The sequence below is a fragment of the Sapajus apella genome, unplaced genomic scaffold (assembly GCF_009761245.1).
Source record: "Sapajus apella isolate SASKATOON/1434 unplaced genomic scaffold, GSC_monkey_1.0 scaffold160, whole genome shotgun sequence".
Lineage (NCBI taxonomy): Eukaryota > Metazoa > Chordata > Mammalia > Primates > Cebidae > Sapajus > Sapajus apella.
In genome coordinates this window covers 1,220,546-1,243,538 of record NW_022437100.1, presented here as the reverse complement: position 1 = coordinate 1,243,538, position 22,993 = coordinate 1,220,546, and the positions used below count along the sequence as shown (strand labels likewise).

At 56.0% G+C, this 22,993-nt stretch overlaps 1 protein-coding gene across 3 annotated transcripts in view; it reads right to left on the bottom strand.

Annotated features, from left to right (window-relative positions):
- Positions 1-5,013, bottom strand: part of CDC42EP1 (CDC42 effector protein 1) — an 8,837-nt gene extending 3,824 nt beyond the window's left edge. The window contains exon 1 of one of the 3 annotated variants that reach the window (XM_032266687.1): positions 4,894-5,013. The gene's annotated coding sequence lies outside the window, so the exon portion shown is untranslated. Of the gene's footprint in view, positions 1-1,473; positions 2,149-3,114; positions 3,773-4,893 lie in introns of those variants that run through there. The other 2 variants (XM_032266689.1, XM_032266688.1) reach the window with 2 other exon arrangements.
- Positions 5,014-22,993: the final 17,980 nt, after the last annotated feature.

The following is a 22,993-nucleotide window of genomic DNA, read 5'->3' as shown; positions in this document are numbered from 1 at the left end:
AAAAAAAAAAAAAAAAAAAAAAGAAAGAAAGTTAAAGAACAGGCATAACCAATTGATGCCATGAGAAATCAGAATGATCGCAGTGTCTGAGCAGGTACTGACTGAACAAGGGACAAAGAATTCATCGAGCTATACGCTTAAGCTGTGTGTCAGGAAAAAATAGAAGCACTCATTCTAAGTCTGAGCAACATAATGAGACCTGGTTTCTACAAAAACATAAAAAAAAAATTAGTTGGGCGTGGTGGTATGTGCTTGTGGTCCTAGCTACTCAGGAGGCTAAGAAGGGAGGATCGCTTGAGCCCGGAAGGTCGAGGCTGCAATGAACCGTGATTGTGTCACGGCACTCCAGCCTGGACGACAGAGCGAGAGCCTATCTCAAAGAAAAAAAAAGCGCTCATTCTGCAGGGTCAACTTATGAAGCACTAAGTGCCAAGACGTGACCTGCATCATCGTTTAAACCCATACAATACTCCTAAGGGAAGCACGATGTTAGAGAGGGGAAGCTGAGGCACAGAGTGAAGTAACTTGCCTGAGGCTACATCATAGGAAACAAACAGACCCCACATCCCAGAGCCCTGGAGTCCCAGGCTACACTGCCTCCTGCTGGAGTATTGAGTAAGTCACCTCCCTTCTCTGTGCATTAAAACCTCTGCCACCCAGAGACGCCAGGGGGGAGCGGACACCTCACCAAGGCTTTGTGAAGCTGGGTAAACGGGCAGAGCAGAGGCTCCTCTGAACCCTCCACCTTCAAGGAGCTTCCTGGAATAAGGATCCTGTGGTCAAAAGTGGCTTTTTTTCAGCTGCCCCCTCCCTGCGTGAGCATATTCAAGGCTCTGAGAAGGCCCGCAGGAAAAGACTTTATCACAGTTTGTCAAATTGCTGTAGGAGCCTTGTTGTCAGGGAACAAGCTTTGGAAAAAGCTCAGCTAGTGCCAAAAGCTATTTCTTGCCCATCTCTCCCTTCCTGATTCCCCACCCCCAACACCCCCCCCACACACACACACACCCTCCCCAGCTCCAGCCTCTCTAAGGATTGCTTGTTCTGACCTTTTCCTTCTAGTGTCATACCAAGTCCAGGCTAGAGGGCACCTGTGATCCTTCGGTCTCACGTCTGGTTTTCCTGTGGCCGAGAGAGGGCCAAGCTGACTCAAGGTCAGATCTAGAGCTAGTCGAGACTTGAACTCAAAGCCTCTGACTCACATAAGCCCTTGACTGGCTTGTGGAACCCAGTCTCGCCTTTTGAGATCAGCAACGCACTGGGAGGGTGGGGCGGCCGCCTGGATTTTCCTGCCTTCCTCCCTCGGGCACCCAGCTTGGGCTCTGCACTTAGCAAGTGCCAAATTAATGCCAAGTGAATCACAGATCTCTGCGATAACCCGAATGGCAAAACATCACCCCGACCCCTGCTGAGAGAGTGGGAGGGCAGGCAGGGTACCCGGTGTCCTCACACTGTGACCTTGGGCCAGTCACTTACCTATACAGACCTGGGACCTCAGCTGATCAAAGTCAATCATGATCCTTAACAAGAACACCTACATCTGTGGCTCAGCCTGCTTCCTTTTTTATAAACCACTGCTGCCTCCTCCAAGCATAAAAATCTCAATACTGCGCTTCGGATGTTATTTGAAATTCAAAATAGGTTAAATAACAAGATAAGAACAAAGAAGGCAATAAGACAAAGCTTGCTTTGTTTTCGGACTGCATTCTCTTCCCTTCCCACCATCTGATCCTCCCTCAACCCTAACTCCTCCCCCTGGATGGGGGGTGCTTCTGAATCATCCTTTTCCCTCCCTGGCACCCCCAGCACCATGAAGTCCTCATGGAATGTTTGCTGAAGTTCTGAAGCGCTCCACAGTTGGCCAACCATTACATGATGTCATCTGATTCTCCAACAAGCCCACAGAGCTGCAGGGTGGCCCATCGGACAGGGAGCGCTGAGGTTCGGTGGAGACGGAGGAACTGTCCAGGCTTAAGTGACAGGTTGAGGCAGGGCCAAGTTTCCCTGCCCAGCAGGGTTTAAGGATGTGTCTCTGAGGGGTGGAATGGGGGTGGGGTGGGTGTTCCTGTGCTGTAAAATGTCATGCAGAAGGGTCTGCCATGTGGCCTCACCCACTTGCCCCCACCCCAGCTCCCTGACTTTTTTCTTTTTTTTAAGACTGAGTTTGGCTCTTGTTGCCCAGGCTGGGGTGCAGTGGCGTGATCTCAGCTCATGGCAACCTCCTGGGTTCAAGTGATTCTCCTGCCTCAGCCTCCCCAGTAGCTGGGATTACAGGTGCACACCACCACGCCCAGTTAATTTTGTATTTTTAGCAGAGATGGGGTTTCTCCATGTTGGTCATGGCTAGTCTCGAACTCCCGACCTCAGGTGATCCACCTGCCTTTGAGGCAGGATTTCACTCTGCCACCCAGGCTGAGTGCAGTGGCTCCATCACAGCTAAGTGCAGCCTCAAACTCCCAGGCTCAAGTGATCCTCCCACCTCGGCCTCCTGAGTAGCTGGGACTACAGGTACACACCACCATGCTCAGCTAATTTTTCCACTTTTTGTAAGGACAGGGTGTCACAACATTGCCCAGATTAGTCTCAAATTCCTGAACTCTAGCTATCCTCCTGCCTCAGCCTCTGAAAGAGCTGGGATTACAGGTGTGAACCACCACGCCTGGCCTCCCTGACTTCTTAAGGCAGGACCTCATCTCCCAGCAAGGGGCTCCTCCTCCTTGAACCCCCATGGTCACTTTTGACTTGGGAGACCAGCTTCCTTCCCAATCTTGTGATGATCTCATCTTTCAAATGTTTCTGGGCACCCCCCAAGAGTATCCCACCTCCATTCCACCCTGCCTACTGTAGTAGAGAGACCCTGCAGCACAATGGGGCTGAGGGCAGGGCACTGCTCCTGGGACCCGTCTTCCCACGTGGAAATGACAGGCAGTTCCCTCCCAGGGGAGTTGTAAGGGTAGAGATGTAATGAAACCCTCAGATGCTGGAGCAGGGCAGCCGGGGGTTCAACTCTGTCACCTTTACACTAACATCTCTCATTCCAGGGACCCCTGGTGGCAGCCACGTGGCACTTGCTGCCAACCACAGGGCATTCACTGTTGGCCATCAGGTGTGCCTCACCTGGCACTGCAGTAAGCAGGGCTCCAAGCGTCCTGGTGCCAGGTTCACCTCCCCTCACCTGCCCAGGAATACCACCCGTTAGTGTTCAGAGCACCCCTTTTACAGATGGAAAAAACGAGGCTCAGAAAGGAGGCATTTACCCTCAGTCACAGACCAACATCGCTGTTGCCCCAGGGTGGGGGCAAAGGTGATGGGGAATGGGGAGGGGGAGGTGGAGGGCTTGGATGCCCAGTCCTGAGAAAGCATGGGGTTCGGTGCAGGCCTGGGAGACAGGAGACCCAGCTCTGCAGATTCGGTGCCTGTGACCTGGGAAAGGAGGTCACCACACAGCCTCGGTGTCCCTGGAGTCCTAATATTTACCATGTAGATACAGTCAGGGCCTGGGCGCAGGGCCTGAGCTCACTCAGGGGTGGGAATGACACAAGGACAAGCTTTGGAGCCGGGATCGGGCCAACAGGGGCCGCTGTGGATGCACATGTGCTCCGGGGAGGCCAGGGGCGGCTCTGAAGGAGAGCATGGGGGCAGCTGCAGCCTGGCATTCACCTGGGGGTCACCCGCAGGCCGCAGGGCTGGCCAGGGCCCCACGTTTCATCCTGGAGGTCTCTGCTCGGGTGCACACAGCCCCCTTCCTGCAGGCATCCAGCTGGGTGACACCTCCCCACCACCAACCGCTGGACAGCGGGTCCCTGTCTTGGTTATGGCAGCTCCCCCAAACCTGCCCTGGCCCCTGGGATAAGGGGTTAACCCGAGGGGCTGGCTTCTCCTGCCCCTCAAAGTCAAGACGCTTCAAGGTGGAGAGATGGGGAAACTGAAGCCAGAACGGGGTAGCTAGTTGTCCTCAGTCGCGCTAGAGGACCCAGTCCTCCGTATTCCAAGAGGGGCACCGTGCGCCATTAGGGAGCGACAGGGACAGTGGAAAGGAGACGCTCTTCGTGCCCACCGCCCCGAGTTAGAGTCGAATCAGCCCTGGACCTCACGAGGCGGAGCGGCCGCGGGCCGCGTCTCGGGTCCCAGAGCCACGTTTCTTACGGCTGCGGCCTCCCGACCAGTCCCTTCTCTCATGTCTAAACCTCAGTTTCCCGGTCTAGGAAAAGGGCCTGGAAAGTCACGGGTCTGGCACGGCTGGGGCGAAGGCAGAACGATCTGGAGGGCGGCTGGGATTGGAAGTCCGAGAAGGGCTTCGGCCATCCCACATTCTCTGGGGGGACGGGCTCAGGACGCGGAGGGTCGCTCCGCGGGGGAAGGGGCCGGCCGGCTGTCTTGGCCAGAGGGGAACCGGACGGGATGACCTCATCCGCGGCTCCAGCCTGGAATGCGGCGGTCGGGGAGGGGGCAGGGTGCCTGTCCATCTCCCCGGGCCCCCCCCCCCCCACTTCCCGCTCTCCGCGTGGGCCTCGGCGGAGGGGAGACATTCCGCGGCGTCGCCCGCCCCCCGCCCCGGCCCTTCCTTCCCCAGCGCAGGAAGGCGCGGAGACGGCCCCCGCTCGGCCCCTCGGCTCGCCCCCTACGCGCGCAGTTTGGCCGCTCAGCCCCGTCCGATCTTCTGCCCCGTCTGCCCGCCCGGAACGCGCGACAGCCCGAAAGCTCGGAGTTTCCCCGCGCCGCTCCGCGGCCGTGCCGGGCCTTCCCGTGCGCTCCCGGAGGCTCCTCTCCCGGGCGGGTCCCCTCCCCGTCCCGGCCTCGGGAGCCTAGGAGGGTGCAGAGCCCCCGCAGGCGCTGGGACCCACCGGCCTCCGCGGACGGCCCCCGTCTCTAGGACCCGCGCGCTGCGGCTGTTACCTGGTTCCGTGAGCCCCGGGGGCGCGGGACGAGGGCAGACTCGTCGTCGGCAGCGGCGGCGGCCCCGCGTCCCGGCTGGCAGCCCGGGAGAGTCGCTGGGCTGGTCTGCGCCGCCCTGGCCGCGGGCTCCGCGGGCTGGATCCGGGGGCGGGGGCGGGGTGTGGGCGCTCCCGCCTCCCGCCCCTCTCCTCCCGCCCGCGGGCGGGGCCCGGACCTCTCCCCGGCCCCCTCCCCGGCGCCGTACATGCCGCCGAGAGCTGGCAAGGGGGACACGGCAGCGGAGGGGCCAGGCCAGGCCTCTGCTCGCCGCCCCGAACAGGGCCAGCCGGGGAACGCGCAATCTGCCCCGGGGAGGCGACTCCGGTCCCCAGCCGCCAACCCCTCCCCCACTGGTTCCCCGCGTGGCCTTGGGGTGTCCAGGCCTGATGAGCTCCCCTCCCTCCTGGGCCCTCCAGCCGCTCCCTGCGGGAGTTTGGGGAACCGGGAAGCTGGATCTGAGGCCTTGAATGCCTGGGCCTTTAAACCTTGATTTTTACAAGCTTGGGATGCCCACTCCCTTCCTCCCCATTCCCATTCCCTTCCACCCGGTCCAGGCCCTGCGGCTCCAAGGAGGAAGACAGCCACACTGGGGCGGCAGGCCACGCAGGCACTGGTAGAGTGAGGTGGAGGGGCCGGCAGGGCCGGGACCCTGGAGCGCGACAGCCTGGGTTCCTGTCCTGCCTTAGTCACTGCTTACCTTTCTGTGCCTCAGTTTCCAGATCTGAAAGTGGGATAGATAACAGCATCACATGTGTTAAGTGTTCTCTGCTCTCAGAGCACCTATGAGTCTTGCTTGCAGATAAATGATGTTGCATCTCAGAGACTTTACAGATCCCACCACCACCTCCATGGGGGCAGGGAATCAGCCATACCCGGGCCCCTGTGCCATCCTCAAGGAGGGGAGATAGATCTCTGGCCCCTGCCTCCCGTTGTTGTGCCCTCCTGACTACTCCCCTCTGACTATAGAGTCCTCCGGGTGTCAGTCAGGGCACAGAGAGGTCCCTAACACTGTCTGGGGGGTGTCGGGGCTCAGGAAAGCTTCCTAGAAGGATGATACCTGAGTTAAGTCTTTTTTTTGGAGACAGAGTCTCTGTTACTCAGGCTGAAGTGCAAGTGGCACGATCTCCACTCACTGCAAACCTCCACCTCCCCGGTTCAAGCGATTCTCCCACCTCAGCCTCCAGACTAGCTGGGATTACAGGCACCCACCCATGCCCTAGCTAATTTTTGTATTTTTTATTTATTTATTTATTTTTATTTATTTATTTTTTGAGACAGAGTTTCGCTCTTGTTACCCAGGCTGGAGTGCAATGGCGCGATTTCGGCTCACCGCAACCTCTGCCTCCTGGGTTCAGGCAATTCTCCTGCCTCAGCCTCCTGAGTAGCTGGGATTACAGGCACGTGCCACCATGCCCAGCTAATGTTTTGTATTTTTAGTAGAGATGGGGTTTCACCGTGTTAGCTAGGATGGTCTTGATCTCTTGACCTCGTGATCCACCCGCCTCAGCCTCCCAAAGTTCTGGGTTTACAGGCGTGAGCCACCGCGCCCGGCCATGTATTTTTTAATCAAGAGGGAGTTTAGCCATCTGGTCTTGAACTCCTGACCTCAGGTGATCACCCGCCTCGGCCTCCCAAAGTGCTGGGATTATAGGTGTGAGCCACCATGTGGCCGTGAGCTAAATCTTCAAGGACGTGTAGGCAGAGGGAGGGGCAGTGGAAATGCACAGTGCGCAGCTGGCAGAGGACAGCACAGCAAAGGCTGGGAGCCGAGGACCCTGAAGAGGAGGCAAACCCGACTGAGCACTATCATGGCCAAGGATGAGGAGCCGTGTTTACTCACAGGTGGAGACAAGGTCTTTACTGTTCACCCAGGGGCTAGGCTCCCTAGATCCCCATGTGGCCACCAAGGGAAGGAGTTATTTCCACAGCTGGACAAATGAGGAAACAGGCACAACGCATTCTAGCATTTGCTGAAGTGGCACAGCAGTAGGAGCTCTTTCCTTGGGAGCCAGCCCAGGAGCATTTTGTCCTGTGGAGAACTGGAAAGCGTGGGGACAGTGAGCCAGCAGGCAGCCCTGGCAGGTGTGCATTTGGAAGTCTAACTGTCGGCCGGGCTCAGTGGCTCACGCCTGTAATCCCAGCACTTCGGGAGGCCGAGGCAGGCAGATCACGAGGTCAGGAGGTCAAGACCATCCTAGCTAACGCGGTGAAACCCTGTCTCTACTAAAAATACAAAAAAAAATTAGCTGGGTGCAGTGGCACGCGCCCGTGGTCCCAGCTACTCAGAAGTCTGAGGCAGGAGAATCGCTTGAACACAGGAGGTGGAGGTTGCAGTGAGCCGAGATCGTACCACTGCACTCCAGCCTGGGCGACAGAGTGAGACTCCATCTCAATTAAAAAAAAAAAAGTCTGACTGTTGCACCCAGATGTGGTTGCTCACACTTACAATCCCAGCACTTTGGGAGGCCGAGGCAGGCAGATTTCTGAGGCCAGGAGTTTGAGACCAGCCTGACCAATATGGTAAAAACCCCGTCTCTACTAACGATACAAAAATTAGCCAGGTGTGGTGGCGGGCGCACCTGTGATCCCAGCTACTTCAGAGGCTGAGGCAGGAGAATGGCTTCAACCTGGAGATGAAGGTTGCAGTGAGCTGAGATCGCACCACTGCACTCCAGCCTGGCGACAGTGAGACTCTGTCTCAAAAAAAAAAAAAAAAAAACAAACCCAGAATTCTGACTGTGAGTGGGGAATGCACTGGAGGGATAGTGGAGGAGGCAAAGAACTAGTACCGCTGTGGTCATTACCATTAACAGCTTCGGTCGTAACCAGCACTTATTGAGCGCCTGATGCATACCAGGTGCTGTAGCCCCTTGACATGCATTATGACATTTACTCCTTGTGAGAGCCCCATAGAGAAAGTACTGCCAGGCCGGGCGCGGTGGCTGAAGCCTGTAATCCCAGCACTTTGGGAGGCCGAGGCGGGTGGATCACGAGGTCAAGAGATCGAGACCATCCTGGTCAACACGGTGAAAGCCCGTCTCTACTAAAAATACAAAAACATTAGCTGGGCATGGTGGCGCGTGCCTGTAATCCCAGCTACTCAGGAGGCTGAGGCAGGAGAATTGCCTGAACCCAGGAGGCGGAGGCTGCGGTGAGCCGAGATCGTGCCATTGCACTCCAGCCTGGGTAACAAGAGCGAAACTCCGTCCCAAAAAAAAAAAAGAAAGTACTACCATCATGTCCCTTTTGCAGAGAAGTGAAGTGACTTGCGTCGAGCCCCCTCCTTTGGCAGGATGGCCATACTTTCCAGTTGGCCTAGGACAGGCCCAGATTACACATACTGTTCCAAGTGTGATTATTAATAGCACTTCCTTTCATTCTCAAAGGTGACCTGGTTAGACAATCAATTACACGTCACTCTAGTCAGAGGATCCCTAGAGCAGCTGGTAAAGGAGGTGGTTTGGTGCAATGCCAAAGGCCCTGAGCTCAACTCCTGGCCCAGTGGCTGACTGTGGGCAAAGCACTTGGCCCATCTCAGTCTCAAGCTCCACATCTCTGAAATGGGTTTAATAGCAGTGCAGGTATTTACTAGTTGCAGGGGTGTTGTGAGCCCCAGGCAGAGCACCGAGCAAGCAGTCTTGATGGAAATGGTTACAACCTGCCCCACGCTTGCTCCATCCTCTTCACCCCTGGGCAGGGAGGGCAGGCAGGAAAGAACAAGTGAGAACCTCCCGACTGTATGCCACACACCGTCTTCTCCAGCTCATTGGCAGGCAACCCGTGAAGCAGGGATTCTTGCCCCTTTTTACAGGTGGGTAAGCTGAGGCGGAGTGGGGCCCTCTCCCTCCTTGCAGCCTGTCTCCAGAGAGAAATCTATCTCCATGTAGGCTGTGCCCTTGTTCCTGGCTCCACTCCTGATTTAAGGATCTGACTCAGTTTTTCCCTCTGGAAAATGGGAGAAAGGGAGAAGTTTCAACATCCCCAAGAAGGATCCAGGGTTGGGCAGTCCCCGTTGCTTATGCTTTTCCCCTCCCCCAACTTCCTGCAGTCCCCTTCCTTCCCTTCAAGAGGCTGCGCCCAGGAGTGTAGGGGTTAACCTCGGCAGAGCTGTAATCGCAGTGCAGAATGCAGAACCAATGCTTCCCAGCTGGGACTGGGAGCTGCTAGGCGAACCAACTGACTGGCCGGAGTTCAGGGTCCCCTACCTCCTGCCCTGTCTTGAAGGAACCAGCCCCCTCAGGCTATAGTCTGAGAGCTCAGCTGCCCCCTCCACTCAGCCCAGCAGATTGGGTTGGCCAAGGCAGGGGGCCTAAGGAGGCAGTTCCAGGGCAGGGAGCAGTCTATGGAGCCAGGGAGGAGAGGGCAGGGCACAGCTAGGGACCCAGGGATGCCAGTGACTGCTTCCAGGTTCCAGGGAGGTTTGGAATGGGAGCTCTGAACTGAGGCCACAGCTATCAGCCCCTCGCAGCCCCTCCCTAGGGTGCATGTCCTTTTTGTACCTCAAAGTCCGGCTGAGCTTTTGGTGAGTTAATGCATCTGCTTATTGACCAATTGATTGGCCTTTCCCATTCTTCATCTCGAGTGATCACTGGTCCATCCCTCTGCTGATGCAATTGCTAATTGATCCATGTGCCCACTGCCCGCTCCCCTGCCCATCCATCTGCCCTCCCCTCCATGCACCCATTCACCCATCTACTTCCCGTCCGTATCTTGATCTGCTACTCACACACATTCAATCACTCAGCCACTTACTTACCCACCCCTCCGCTGACCCACTGCCTGTCCCCCATTCATCCATCCACTCACCCGCCCATCCAGCTGCCTACCCACCCACGCATCCTTCCACCCATTGTCCATTCACCCACCTGTACACCCACCCACCCACTCTCTCCAGCATCGCTTGATCCACTGCCCACACCTACGGCCATCTGCCGTCCATTTACTCCTGCCACCTCCATCCTGTAATGCCCCTGCACTGACTCACACCTGGTCTCTGCTGACCAATAATAGGTATTTGAGCATGTCCTCATCTTTTTCACACACATGGACTTCACTCACCTCATCAGTGGGCTACCTGGAGGCAAAACACCCTTGAACACTGCTTTTTTTTTGTGTGTGAGACAGAGTCTAGCTCTGTCGCCGAGGCTGGAGTGCAGTGGCGTGATCTTGGCTCACTGCAACCTCTGCCTCCCGGGTTCAAGCAATTCTCTTGCCTCAGCCTCCTGAGTAGCTGGGATTACAGACGTGTGCCACCACACCCAGCTAATTTTTTTTTTTGTATTTTTAGTCGAGACAGGGTTTCGCCACATTGGCCAGGCTGGTTTCGAACTCCTGACCTCAGGTGATCCGCCTGCCTTGGCCTCCCAAAGCGCTGGGATTACAGGCATGAGGCACCACGCCTGGCTGAAGACTGCTTTGAAATGTCACCTCCTCCTGGAAGAACTCCTTCAAAATGAGCCTCCGCGCTGCATCTGTTCCATCCTCCATGTTGGTATCTTTTTCCCGGTGAGATCGCCGATGAGATAGTGATGTCCATGCGTGCTCTGTGCTCCTGGCACACTGGGAAATGAATGATCGGGACCAACATAGGAATCCTTGTTCCTCGTTCCTTGACTGAGCCCTACAAGGGTATGTACCCTCCTCCTGGGACCCCTCCAGGGATACTCACTGGCTAGACCCCTGCAGGGGCTCAGACACACCTGGACACTGCAGAGGAAGGGGGCAGCTTTGGAGTCTTCAAGAGGTTTGTGCTGTGACCTAGATCCCCAGAGGTGACCTTGCACCTAGGGGAAACTGACAAAGGACCAAGGAGGCTGACCCCAAGCTCTCCCCTCTGCCATCCAGTGTGCCTTTCCAAGTCAGACAAACCTGAGTGCAAATCAGGACTTTGTCTCTCACTGTCCGAGTGACCTTGGATAAGTCGGTCCCTACCACTGGTGTCAGTTCCATTATTTGTAATAAGCCATACAGTTCAAGTTCACGGCCTGACCTGTGGTTATCATGGTCAAGGAAGGGTAGCTGTTATCATGACATTTTCTTTTCCTTTCTTTTTCCTTTCCTTCCTTCCTCCCTCCCTCCACCCCCCTTTTCTCTCTTTCTTTCTTCCTTTCTTTCTCTCTCTTGCTCTGTCACCCAGGCTGGAGTGAAATGGTGCCATTTCGGCACACTGCAACCTTCACCTCCCAGGTTCAAGCAATTTTCCTGCCTCAGCCTCCTGACTCCTGAGTATCCTTCCTTCCTTCCTTTCCTTCTCTCTCTCTCTCTCTTCCTTCTTTCCTTTCTTTCTCTCTCTCTCTTGCTCTGTCACCCAGGCTGGAGTGAAATGGTGCCATTTCGGCTCACTGCAACCTTCACCTCCCAGGTTCAAGCGATCTTCCTGCCTCAGCCTCCCGAGTAGCTGGGATTACAGGCATCTGCAAACACGCTGGGCTAATTTTTGTATTTTTAGTAGTGACGAGGTTTCACCATGTTGGCCAGGCTAGTCTTGAACTCCTGACCTCAGGTGATCCGCGTGCCTCGGCCTCCCAAAGTGCTGGGATTACAGGCATGAACCACTGTACCCGGCCATTTCTTTTTTTTAAATGGAGTCTCCCTCTGTCATCCAGGCTGGAATGCAGTGGTGGCGATCTCAGCTCACTGCAACCTCTGCCCCCCAGGTTCAAGCGATTTTCATGCCTCAACCTCCCAAGTAGCTAGACTACAGGTGCCTGCCACCGGGCCCAGTTAATTTTTGTATTTTTAGTAGAGACTGGGTTTCACCATGTTCGTCAGGCTGCTCTCAAACTCCTGGGCTCAAGAGATCTGCCCACCTCAGCCTCCCAAAGTGCTGGGATCACAGGTGTGAGCTGCCTCGCCTGGCCCATCATGACTTTATCGTTTTCCCTTTACGGGTAGGCAGTTTCATTGAACACATGCTCAGTGGGTACCCGCTGCAGCGGGCCCTGGGCTGGGCACCGTGTGAGGGCGGCAGTAAGGAGTGTGGTCCCTCCTCTCAAGGCACTTAGAGTCTGCTGGGGCAGACAGAGGGCGGGACACTGGTGGTGATGAAAGGTCACGGCAGCGGTAGACGGGGCAGGGAGGCAGAAGATCGCCGGAGGAGGGCCAGGGAGGCTTCCTGGAGAAGGAGGCATTTGAGTTGGGCCTTCTGTCTTGGGGTAAGATGGTCTGTAGGTGAGGCTGGGGAGAGAACCGGCCTCAGCAGAGAGGTGGAGGTGGGAACGGGCACACCTGAGGGAGGATCGTGATCTGGTGCTGGGAGGCTGGAAGTTGCACTGGGTCTACTGTGGAGGAGCGGGCAGAGGCACTGAATGCCACACATGGGGAGGGTAGTGGCGGATGCTAGGCTGGGCCACTGCCCCACCCAGAGATAGCGGCCCTTGGACATCACAGACCTGGCGGTGGCTCAGGATCCTTGATGGGGCTTCCTCATTAGCAGAGGCTGGGGCAACCCTGCCTGATGCTGTTTTTTGTTTTCCGTTTTTTTTTTTTTCCGTGCAGCCCTTGGCGACAGGAATCTGTTCTGAGGGAGCCAGGAGATGGAGACCCTCCTGGAAGGACCCTTTGGCTCTTCGGTACCTTCCTTCAACTCCCCATGACGAGCCAACACTTGGTGGGCGGTGGAGTGGGGGAGGAGGCGTGTTTCAGGGTTCTCAGAAGGCTCCTGGGGGCCAGGCGCGGTGGCGCATGCCTGTAATCCCAGAACTTTGGGAGACCGAGGCCAGCAGATCACTTGAGGTCAGGAGTTTGAGACCAGCCTGGCCAACATGGCAAAAACCCATCTCTACTAAAAATATAAAAATTAGCCGGACGTGGTGGCATTTGCTGGTAATCCCAGCTACTAGGGAGGCTGGGGCAGGAGAATCGCTTGAACCCGGGAGGTGGAGGCTTCAAAGAGCCGAGATGGTGCTGCTGCACGCCAGCCTGGATGACTGAAAAAAAAAAAGCTTCTGGGGCCACTGAGGCCCAGACAGAGTAGTGTGGAGTCCTGGGCTGCCCCACACGCCGTGGTTGGTTCCAGTGAGGGTGACAGCATCTGTTGAGTTTGTGCCATCTCTTAGCCTAACACGGTGAAACAGGCTCACAGACAGGTAAGGCTCAGCACTGACGTGGCAGGGCTTCCAGGAAGACTGCCTGGAGGAGGCAGGATGAGCGAGGCTCTAGAGATGGATGAGGCTGTGTGCACACAGTGAGAGCCAGGCTGGGAACACGAAGTGTGTGTGTCTGACACGGGTGTATGTGGTCAAGGTGTCAGCTGCAGTCAGACATGCAGAGTCAAGGCCTGACCTGAGGCTGGGTGATGGCAGATGTGTCCCTATCTGTGTCACCCAGCTGCTCCTGGAGGTGATGCCTGGGTGTGAAAGGATTCTTTGGAGCTGTAGGGTCAGGATGGGAGTTAATCCCAGGGGCATTTTGGAGGGCGTGGCTGTGAGGCCCAAGGGGAGGGCATGCCTCCAGGAGACAGCTGTCAGGGCCGGAAACGCCTCTGGAATTCCAGGCTCTGGGAAAAGGGCCGGCCTGTGGGAGAGCTTTCTCAGGCGGAGCCTTCCAGACAGACCCAGCTCTGGTTTCTTATTCACTGGTCTGCAGGGAAATGGGGGTGGGGAAGCCCCCCTAACCCCTCTGGCTCCCTTTCTCCTGGAGAGCAAGAAGCTGGACAGGGGTTGAGGAAGGATGTGGGGTCAGTTCCTCCAGCCCCACCCCCAAGGAGGACAGACAGATGGATGGACTGAGGGTGGAGTGGGGGTCTAAGGCCGCTGTAGTTGCAGGGGCCGGGGAATGGGGCGGCCGAAGGGGTCAGGACCAGGTGACCCCGTTGTCCCTGGGTGATGGGAGTGGGCTCTCCAGACCTGGGCCAGGTGGTTGGGGCCTGGATGGAAGGGTGGTGGGGAGGGGGTCCTCTAGGAGACCTTTGTTCTCATTGTGAAGTGGGTGGGGTGGAGAGAGGAGGGGCATAGAGGGGGACAGGAAAGGCGTTTGAGGAGCAGAAACAATGGACTATTCTCTGTGGCCCAGCCTGGCCCAAGAGATAGGCTGGTGGGCTGCAGGCCAGCCCTGACCATCTCCTGCAGGGCCTCCTTCAGCCTGGCCCAGCCCTGGGGGCTTCACGTGGCCCCGCCTGGGTAGGCCGCGGGGGCGCCTTCCTCACCCCCATGGCCACGCGCGCATTCCTGGACACACGGATCTCTCTGTTTTTTTCTAACAAAAGCCCGTCCACTTTGGTTAAGGAAGCCCTTCCGTGTTCATGACCTCCTTGGTGTGACAGAGACAGAAATGGACGAGGGAACACATCTTGCCCACGGCACCTGGCTGCTCGTCAAAGAGCTGGGAGTCGGCCCTGGCGCTCCTGGCTCCGGGTCCCGGGTTCGTCCACAACCTCCCAAGCCCTAACCTTGTCCTTAGCCCCTGGTTTCCTCCTCTCTTTTCTGGACTGAAAAGAAGAGCAGAAGCAGGGGCAGTAACTGAGTGTCTCCTGACTGCCGTACACAGCTCAGAGCTTGGCATTTCACTTGTATTTGCTGTCATCCTCACAACACCGTTGAGCCGATGAGGAAACGGGGGCCGAGGAGGTAAAGTCACCTCTCACTGGAAATGGTCACACTGGATGAGTCCAGGCCTGTCACCTCTCAGTGGCCTGCTGCCTTGAGGACAAAGGCTCTGGGACCACGCACGCAGGGATTGTGGTCTCTCCTGGTCTCCAGGGGCAAGGAGGAACTGTCCATGCTGTACACATGTCCTTCCCGGGCAGGAATTGTTGAGAAGTACCCCTGACTGATGGCTGTTGCCTCTACTTACATCCCTTTGGTGACTGGGAGCTCACCACTTCCCCAAGAGGACAGCTGTGCCAGCCAAGAATTTCTCCCTGAAATGGAGCAGAAATCAACTCCCCATAACCTCTGCTCACTGCTCCTTCTTCCACCCCTGAAAACAGAGTTCTCCAGACGCTTCCCTTTGCGGAAGAAGTCAGAAGACCCGGCTCCAAGTCCTCCCAGCTGTGGACCTGGGCAAGTTCTTTAGCCTCCCAGGACCTCCGTTTTCTCATCTGTCAAGTGGGAGTAACAATGCCTGTGATCAAACAAGTCTGTGAAAGGAGCTTTAGAAACACAGGTTGGGGGCCAGGCGTGGTGGCTCACGCCTGTAATCCCAGCGCATTGGGAGACTGAGGCGGGCAGATCATGAGGTCAGGAGATCAAGACCAGCCTGGCCAACATGGTGAAACCCCATCTCTTCTAAATATGCAAAAAATTAGCCAGGCGTGGTGGTACACGCCTATAGTCCCAGCTACTTGGAGGCTGAGGCAGGAGAATCGTTTGAACCTGGGAGGCGGAGGTTGCAGCGAGCCAAGATCACGCCACTGCACTCCAGCCTGGGCGACAGAGCAAGACTCTGTCTCATAAAAAAACAAACAAAAAAAAAACAAAGAACCACAGGCTGGGGGTGTGTCATGATCACTGCAGAGGCTCCAGCTCCTTGTACTTTTCTGTTGTTTGATGGACTTAACTCACATCACAGGAAACACTCATAAAGCACCAGCTCAGCACCTGGCAATGGGGCACAGCCGCTGCCTCTGCCTCTGTTTTGTTTTTTTTTTTTGAGACGGAGTCTCACTTTGTAGCCCAAACTGGAGTGCAGTGCTGTGATCTTGGCTCACTGCAACTTCCGCCTCCTGGGTTCAAGCAATTCTGGTGCCTCAGCCTCCCGAATAGCTGGTACCACAGGTGTGCACCACCCTGCCTAATTTTCTGTAGTAGAGATGGGGTTTCACCATGTTGCCCAGGGTGGTCTCGAACTCCTGATCTCAGGTGTTTGAGACCACCCTGTGCAAGATGGTGAAACACCCATGGACGCCTCAGCCTCCCAAAGTGCTGGGATTACAGGCATGAGCCACTGGCCCGGCCCAGCCACTGCCTTTGAACTCAGAAATTCACACTCCCAGCTTGCAGAGAGGGGACGCGATGGTTTAGGGTTTTATGTGGAGTCACCTTTATGAATTCATAAAGACTCTGACAACATTCTTATGGGCAAATGGAGGATCTCGCAGGCAAGGAAACCGCCCAGAGAGGTGAAGTAACCTACCTGAAGTCCCACAGCACCGTTCCATAGGGGATTGAGATTCTCACCAGGCCATTCCCCGAGTGGGTCTGCAGGGGTTAACTGGGCTGGCTGGCGCCTGCCAAGCAGGAGGGGGGATCTCATAGAGAGTGAGGGTTGGGGAATGGGCAGCCCCTCTCGGTCTCTGACTTCTCCTCAGGGGGCAGCTTGAGCCTCTGCCAGCCTCTTGTTGACTCAGCCGGCCTCTCTTCTGCCAAGGCCTGCTGGCCAGAGCTCCCATGGGGAGAGTCAGGCCACATTCTTCTCTGGCTGGGGCCTGAGGGGTGGCTGGCACCTCCTGGTGGAGTCTGTGTGCTGGAGAGCTCATCTGGTTTGCGGGCGCTGGGACAGATGCTGGGGTGAGGCAGGAATGTTTTTTTGGGGGGTCAAGGATGGCTCCCTAAAGGACCACCTCAGAGCTAATGAATTAGCCTGGGAACTGGGCGACTTGGCTGTGTGGATCAGCATTTTTTTTTTTTTTTGAGACAGGTTCTTGCTCTGTTGCCCAGGCTGGAGTGCAGTGGCATGAACATAGCTCACTGCAGCCTTGACCTCCCGGGCTCAAGCGATTCTCCTGCTTCAGCTTCCTGAGTAGCTAGGACTGCAGGCACATGACACCATGCTCGGCTTGGCTAATTTTTTTATTTTTTTTGGAGAGGGAGTCTCACTCTGTTGCCCAGGCTGGAGTGCAGTGGAGTGATCTCATCAAGCGATTCTCCAGCCTCAGCCTCCTGATCGGCTAAATTTTAAATTTTTGTAGAGAAGGGGTCTTGCTATGTTGCCCAGGCTAGTCTCAAACTCCTGGGCTCAAGTGATGCTCCCATCTCAGCCTCCCAAAGTTCTGGGATTACAGGTATGAGCCACTGCACCCGGCCAGCTTTGCCACGAATGAGCTGGGTGATCTTAGTGAGACACTCACATCATCCTGTGCCCCACCTCAGTTTCCGCATCCATCAAATGGGTATTTGTGATAAAACACCCTGCTTGCCTTTCCCCACAGCTGTTGGGAGGATCAAAGGCAAAAACAAGTTGAGCTGGAGGGAATGCCCTTTGTAGGGCAAAGGCCCACACATGCTGGCTGGCCAGCCTGGCGTTCTTTTTTTTGAGACAAAATCTCGCTTTGTTGCCCAAGGTGGAGTGCAGTGGTGCGATCTGATCTCAGCTCACTGCAACCACCTCTCGGGTTCAAGCGGTTCTCCTGCTTCAGCCTCCCAAGAAGCTGGGACTATAGGTGTGTGCCACCACGCCCAGCTAATTTTTTGTCTTTTTAGTAAAGACAGGGTTTCACCATATTAGCCAGGATGGTCTCGATCCCCTGACCTCATGATCTGCCTGCCTCGGCCTCCCAAAGTGCTGGGATTGCAGGCGTGAGCCACTGTGCCCGGCAACCTGGGGTTCTTTAGGGGAGCAAGTGAACGGAAGGGGATGCAGAGGCAGTTCTCAGCTGTGACCTGATCTGCCCGACATCTCTGCCTCTCCCCGCCTAACATAGTGACAACTGATAACGACGGCACCTCCTGCCAGGCGCACAGTCCTGGAAGGTTTACAAAGTCCTTCCATTCCCATACCGGTCACCTGCTGCCTCAGGGCCTCGTGCTGCCCTTCCTTCTGCAGAGAATACTCTTCTCCCAGATAAGCAAAAGGCTATTTTCTGCTCAGCTCAAATGTCCCCTCCTCAGAGGCCTACAGGTCCAGGGACCTAAGTTGAATTATTCGCCGGGCACCGTGGCTCATGCCTAGAATCCCAACACTTTGGGAGGCCAAGGTGGGTGGATCATCTGAGGTCAGGAATTCAAGACTAGGCTGGCCAACATGGTGAAACCCCATCTGTACTAAAAATACAAAAGTTAGCCAGGCGTGGTGATGCGTGCCTGTAATTCCAGCTACTCGGGAGGCTGAGGTAGCAGAATCTCTTGAACCCGGGAGGTGAATGTTGCAATGAACAGAGATTGCGCCATTGCAATTCCAGCCTGGGCAAAAAGAACGAAACTCCATCTCAAAAAAAACAAAACAAGCCAGGTGCGGTAGCTCACACCTGTAATCCCAAGACTTTGGGAGGCCAAGGCGGGTGGATCACCTGAGGTCAAGGAGTTCAAGACCAGCCTGGCCAATATGGTGAAACCTCACCTCTACTAAAAAATACAAAGATATTAGCCGGGTGTGGTGGTGCACACCTGTAATCTCAGCTACTCAGGAGGCTGAGGCCGGAGAATTGCTTGAACCCGTTAGGCAGAGGTTGCAGTGAGCCAAGATTTTGCCACTGCACTCCTGCCTGGGTGACAGTGAGACTCCATCTTAAAAGAAGAAAAAATCTAAAACAAATTAAGTTCTCTTCCACCCCTGCCCCCCAGTACCCTCCCTTCCGTGCTGTTCCTCTGTGTCTCTAGTGACTGCCACGACCTTGCTCAGAGGACCGTCTTCCCCTATGACATTAAGCTCCATGAGGGCAGGGATGGTGACTGCCTGGCTCATCGCTGTGTGTAGTGACAGACTGCAGCCTTCCGAGGTAGCTGTCATTGTCTTCCTTTGCAGAGAAGCTTAGAGAGACCTAATGACTTGCCCAAGTCTGCACAGCTGAAGGGATGGGGCCAGGCCTGGCCAGGCCTCTTAGATTCCAGTCCGCGGCTCTTTCAAGAAATGCCCCACAACTGCCACGCCTGTGTCCTCTGCAGGCGCTACCTCCCTGGAAAACAGAGAGCGCGTCTTACCCCTTTGTCACCCCCCATGAAGTCCAGCCCGCACCTCCTCCTTACACATAGTCGGCGCTGTGCACCTATTTATTTGGAGGTCATGGGAAGAAGAACACGCAAAGCCTGGCTGTGGCTGCCACCCTTGTGGGCCTCTGTGCCTTCACCAAGGGACTAAGGACTAATGCCTCTGGCCCACAGTGGGGCATTCCAGGGGCCTCCTCATCCCGCTCAGGCAGGCCGGCTGGCCCAGCAGCTGTGGGGTGGCCGGATGCCCCACCCCTGGCGCCTTTGGGCCCTGAGCCCAGGCCGCAGGCTGAGCTGTTGACTGGCACTGCTCCTTAGGTTTGGGGCAGGAACACCACAGGGATTTTAAAAATAAAGGGCCTTGAGACAGTGGCCTGGCCCAGGCAGCCATGGGGCGGGGCAGGGGCCGGACAGGGACGGTGGGGGAATGCTAAGGCCACCGCAGGCTGCAAAGCCAAGGTGGCCTCCTTTTCTCTTCCCAAAACAGTACCGCTCTTCCAGGAACACCTCCTCCCCGGCCTATTCTAAACATGAGTCTCCAGTATTTCCTGAGCACCTACTATGTGCCAGGCCTCGGTGGCAGAGGGGTGGATCCTCCAGAGGCTCTTCCCTGTAACTGTGCGGCTCTCCTCAGTGGGGCCCCTCCCTGCTTACTCAACCTCAGGCCACACACTATTTATTGAGCACCTACTGTGTGCCAAGCGGCCAGTGTGGCCCTTCACTCTCCCGGGAGCTCTTTCCCACTCTGCTCTCACTCCCTAGGGCACCTCCCCTGTTCAGCCCATTTCAGTCCCCGTCTTTCTCAACTGGCTCAGCTAACAGGAAACGCAGCCGGGGAGGTCAACAGCCCCCGGCCACCAGAGCCCAGCGCAGCACACACAGGGCCTGTCTACATGGTGCAGCGGGGAGGGGGGGCTTCCTGTTTACGAGAGTCACAAGGACCCTCGGGTGGCGCTTGGACAGGCCTCCAGGGCAGCCTCTCTCGTCTAGATCTCCCTAGGAGGGGCCACCCAGCACCCCCACAGGCCCCAGGCGGCTAGTTCAGACCCAGGCCACTACCACCCGCCCCCACAACATGAGGTGGGTAGAGAAAAGAGGAGGAGCGAGGAGTCTTGGGAACAGCCTGGAATGTGGGAGTTGAAGGTCCGCAGGAAGCATCCCTGGCTCCAGGCCCCCTCCAAGTCTGGATGCCCCGCCCCAGTCCTCTCCTCCCATCCCGGGGCCTCCCCAGCTCTGATGGGGGCGGGGCTGACGGAGCCAGGAAGGAGGAGACCAGATTCCTTCCCGTCCCGCTGGGGCGCGAGGCTGCAGCTCTGGCTTGACCGGGCACTGGCGGACTCAGTCTCTCCATTCCTAGGGCGGGGCGTGGAGCCAGCTCCCGGGTCAGCCCCCATCTGCTGCTGCCTCCCTCTTTTTTCCCCCCTGCTGCCTCCACCATCCCAGAGACTGGGACCAGCAGGGGAGGCCTCCACGGAGGGGTGGGGCTGGCCAAAGGTGCCCCTGGGAAAGCAAACAATCCTGCCAACCTCGCGCTGCCGGCAGCCCCAGCCAGTCAGTCCCGTGGTTGCCCAACCGTATTGACCGAGGGCCTGAGGGTCACGGCCGCTGGGCCAGAAGAGGCCGGGCAGAGGGAGACCGCCCATCCCCCACCGCTCCCTCACCTAACCCCAAAGGAGGTAGGCGACCCCTGTCCTCTGTCTCCCCTCTCCAACCCCAGTCCCTTAGGGCACAAAATGACCAATGCTTGAGGCAGTCATCCCCCAGAGGTTGTGGGGTCCCATTGGAGCTAGTTAGTTCAGAGGAAGCAGTCAGGGAGGGCTTCCTGGAGGAGGCCACTCTCAATATAGAAGCCTAAAATTGGGAAAGAGTGTGCCTGCCCCAGGAAACAACCTGGCTAAAGGCATGGCACTTCTAGGGAAATGCTAGTGACATGATAGGGTTGGAGAAAGGTGAGGGAAGGAGGGGAGGTTTTAGGAGCGGAGGGCTGGGGTGGAAGGATGAGGTCATTCATCCCACTGGACTTTCTGTGGCTCTGGAGCGCCCTCTTTTGCCCCAGGCAGGAAGGCAGAGGGAAGCCGGGTAAAGCAACCACCACAACTTGATGTGGCTTTGCAGACTTGGCGAGGGGACGGGCCTGGGGACTGGGACCAGGACTCCAGCCTCTAGCTCTGTGAAGCCACCCTACTGCCCTGAGAAGACCCCCGGTTTTCAGCCCTGTGAGACCTGTTGGTGCCTGACTGGGGCACTGGGGCGGCTCTCACAGGCTGTTTTCTGGTGGGGAAGAGTCCTGGCTCTTCCAAGTTTCCAACTGTGTGACCTTGGGTGAGTTATGAATGGGCCTCAGTTCCCTGGCCTCAGTTTCCCCCTCTGTAAGATGGAGCTAAAAATAATTGCCCCAGAGGACAATTGATGGATGAAATTAATTTACATTTTGGAAACCACCTGGCGCTAGTGAGCACCCAATTCCAGTTGGGAAGTATTAAGATTAATGAGAAGTAGAGAAAGTTGGCTTTACCGCCAGGACGTGTTGACAGGTGGGCGGAAGGCGTTTCAGCTGAAGTCTTCAAAGAAGGACCTGATACTCGGCCTCTGGGATTCCCAGACTTGCCTGATCCAAGAAACTCCCTGGGGCTGTGGTTCAAAATGTCAGCTTCTGGCCTGGGAGGTGGCTCACGCCCATAATCCCAGCAGTTTGAGAGGCCAAGGTGGGTGGATCACCTGAGGTCAGGAGTTCGAGAGCAGCCTGGGCAACATGGTGAAACCTCATCTATACTATTAAAAAAAAAAAAAAATCCAGGTGTGGTGGCGTGCCTGTAATCCCAGCTACTCAGGAGGCTGAGGCAGGAGAATCTTGAACTTGGGAGGTGGAGGTTGCAGTGAGCTCATATTGTGCAGCTGCCCTCCAGCCTGGGCAACAGAGCAAGTCTCCATCTCAAAAAAAAAAGGCCGGGCATGGTGGAGCAACTGAGGATCACACCTGTATCCCAGCACTTTGAGAGGCTGAGGTGGGTGGATCACCTGTGGTCAGGAGTTTGAGACCAGCCTGACAACATGGTGAAACCCGTCTCTACTTCAGTAATACAGATTAAATACAAAATTAGCCGGGCCTGGTGGCGAATGCCTGTAATCCCACCTGCTCCAGAGGCTGAGGCAGGAGAGTCACTTGAACTTAAGAGACGGAGGTTGCAGTGAGCCAAGATCTCGCCATTGCACTCCAGCTGGGCAACAAGACTGAAACCCTTAAAAAAAAAAAAAAGAAACCCAAAATATCACCTTTCCTCCTCTGACAGGGTAGGTGTGTGGGGGACAGGTCTTGGGATTTCTAAGGAGGCCCCAGGCCTGAGCCTTCTACCAGGCAGGTGTGGGGAACACTCCTCTCTGATGACAAGGACTCACTCCAAATGATTCCTCCTTAGGAAGTGAATCCTTCAAAATACTTTTAAAAACCCTGCTGTTTATTGAGCATGTATTGCCTGCCTGGCACTGCTCTGAGTCTCATTCGAGTTGATTCCCCGCATCCTCACCACATTCCTGTGTTGCAGTAGGTACTTAGATTTGCTCCCATTTCACTGATGGGGAAACTGAGACCTATAGAAGCTAAGAAACTTGCCCAAGGTCACAAAACCCTGTGACTCTTGAGGCATCCACTTGAGATCTGAGCCCGGATACGGGCTCTTACCGACTGGTTCGCAGTTTGCAGCCTGCCTCAGAACCCCTGAACGCTTGATGAAATTCCTCCAGGAGTCTTGGGTAGGGGCTGGGATCCTTAATTTTCACTCTTTTTTTTTTTTTTTTTTTTTTTTTGAGACGGAGTTTCGCTCTTGTTACCCAGGCTGGAGTGCAATGGCGCGATCTCGGCTCACCACAACCTCCGCCTCCCGGGTTCAGGCAATTCTCCTGCCTCAGCCTCCTGAGTAGCTGGGATTACAGGCACGCGCCACCATGCCCAGCTAATGTTTTTGTATTTTTAGTAGAGATGGGGTTCCACCATGTTGACCAGGATGGTCTCGATCTCTTGACCTCATGATCCACCCACCTCGGCCTCCCAAAGTGCTGGGATTACAGGCTTGTGCCACCGCGCCTGGCCACTTTTCACTCTTTTTCCCTCTAAGTTTGTGATGCTTGAATCAAGAAATGGCCAAATGCTTGAGACTCAGAGTTCGAGACCAGCCTGGGCAGCACAGTGAGACTCCGTCTCTTAATAAAATAAAGAAAGAAAATAAACTAAATGAGCTGGGCATGGTGGTGCTACTCAGGAG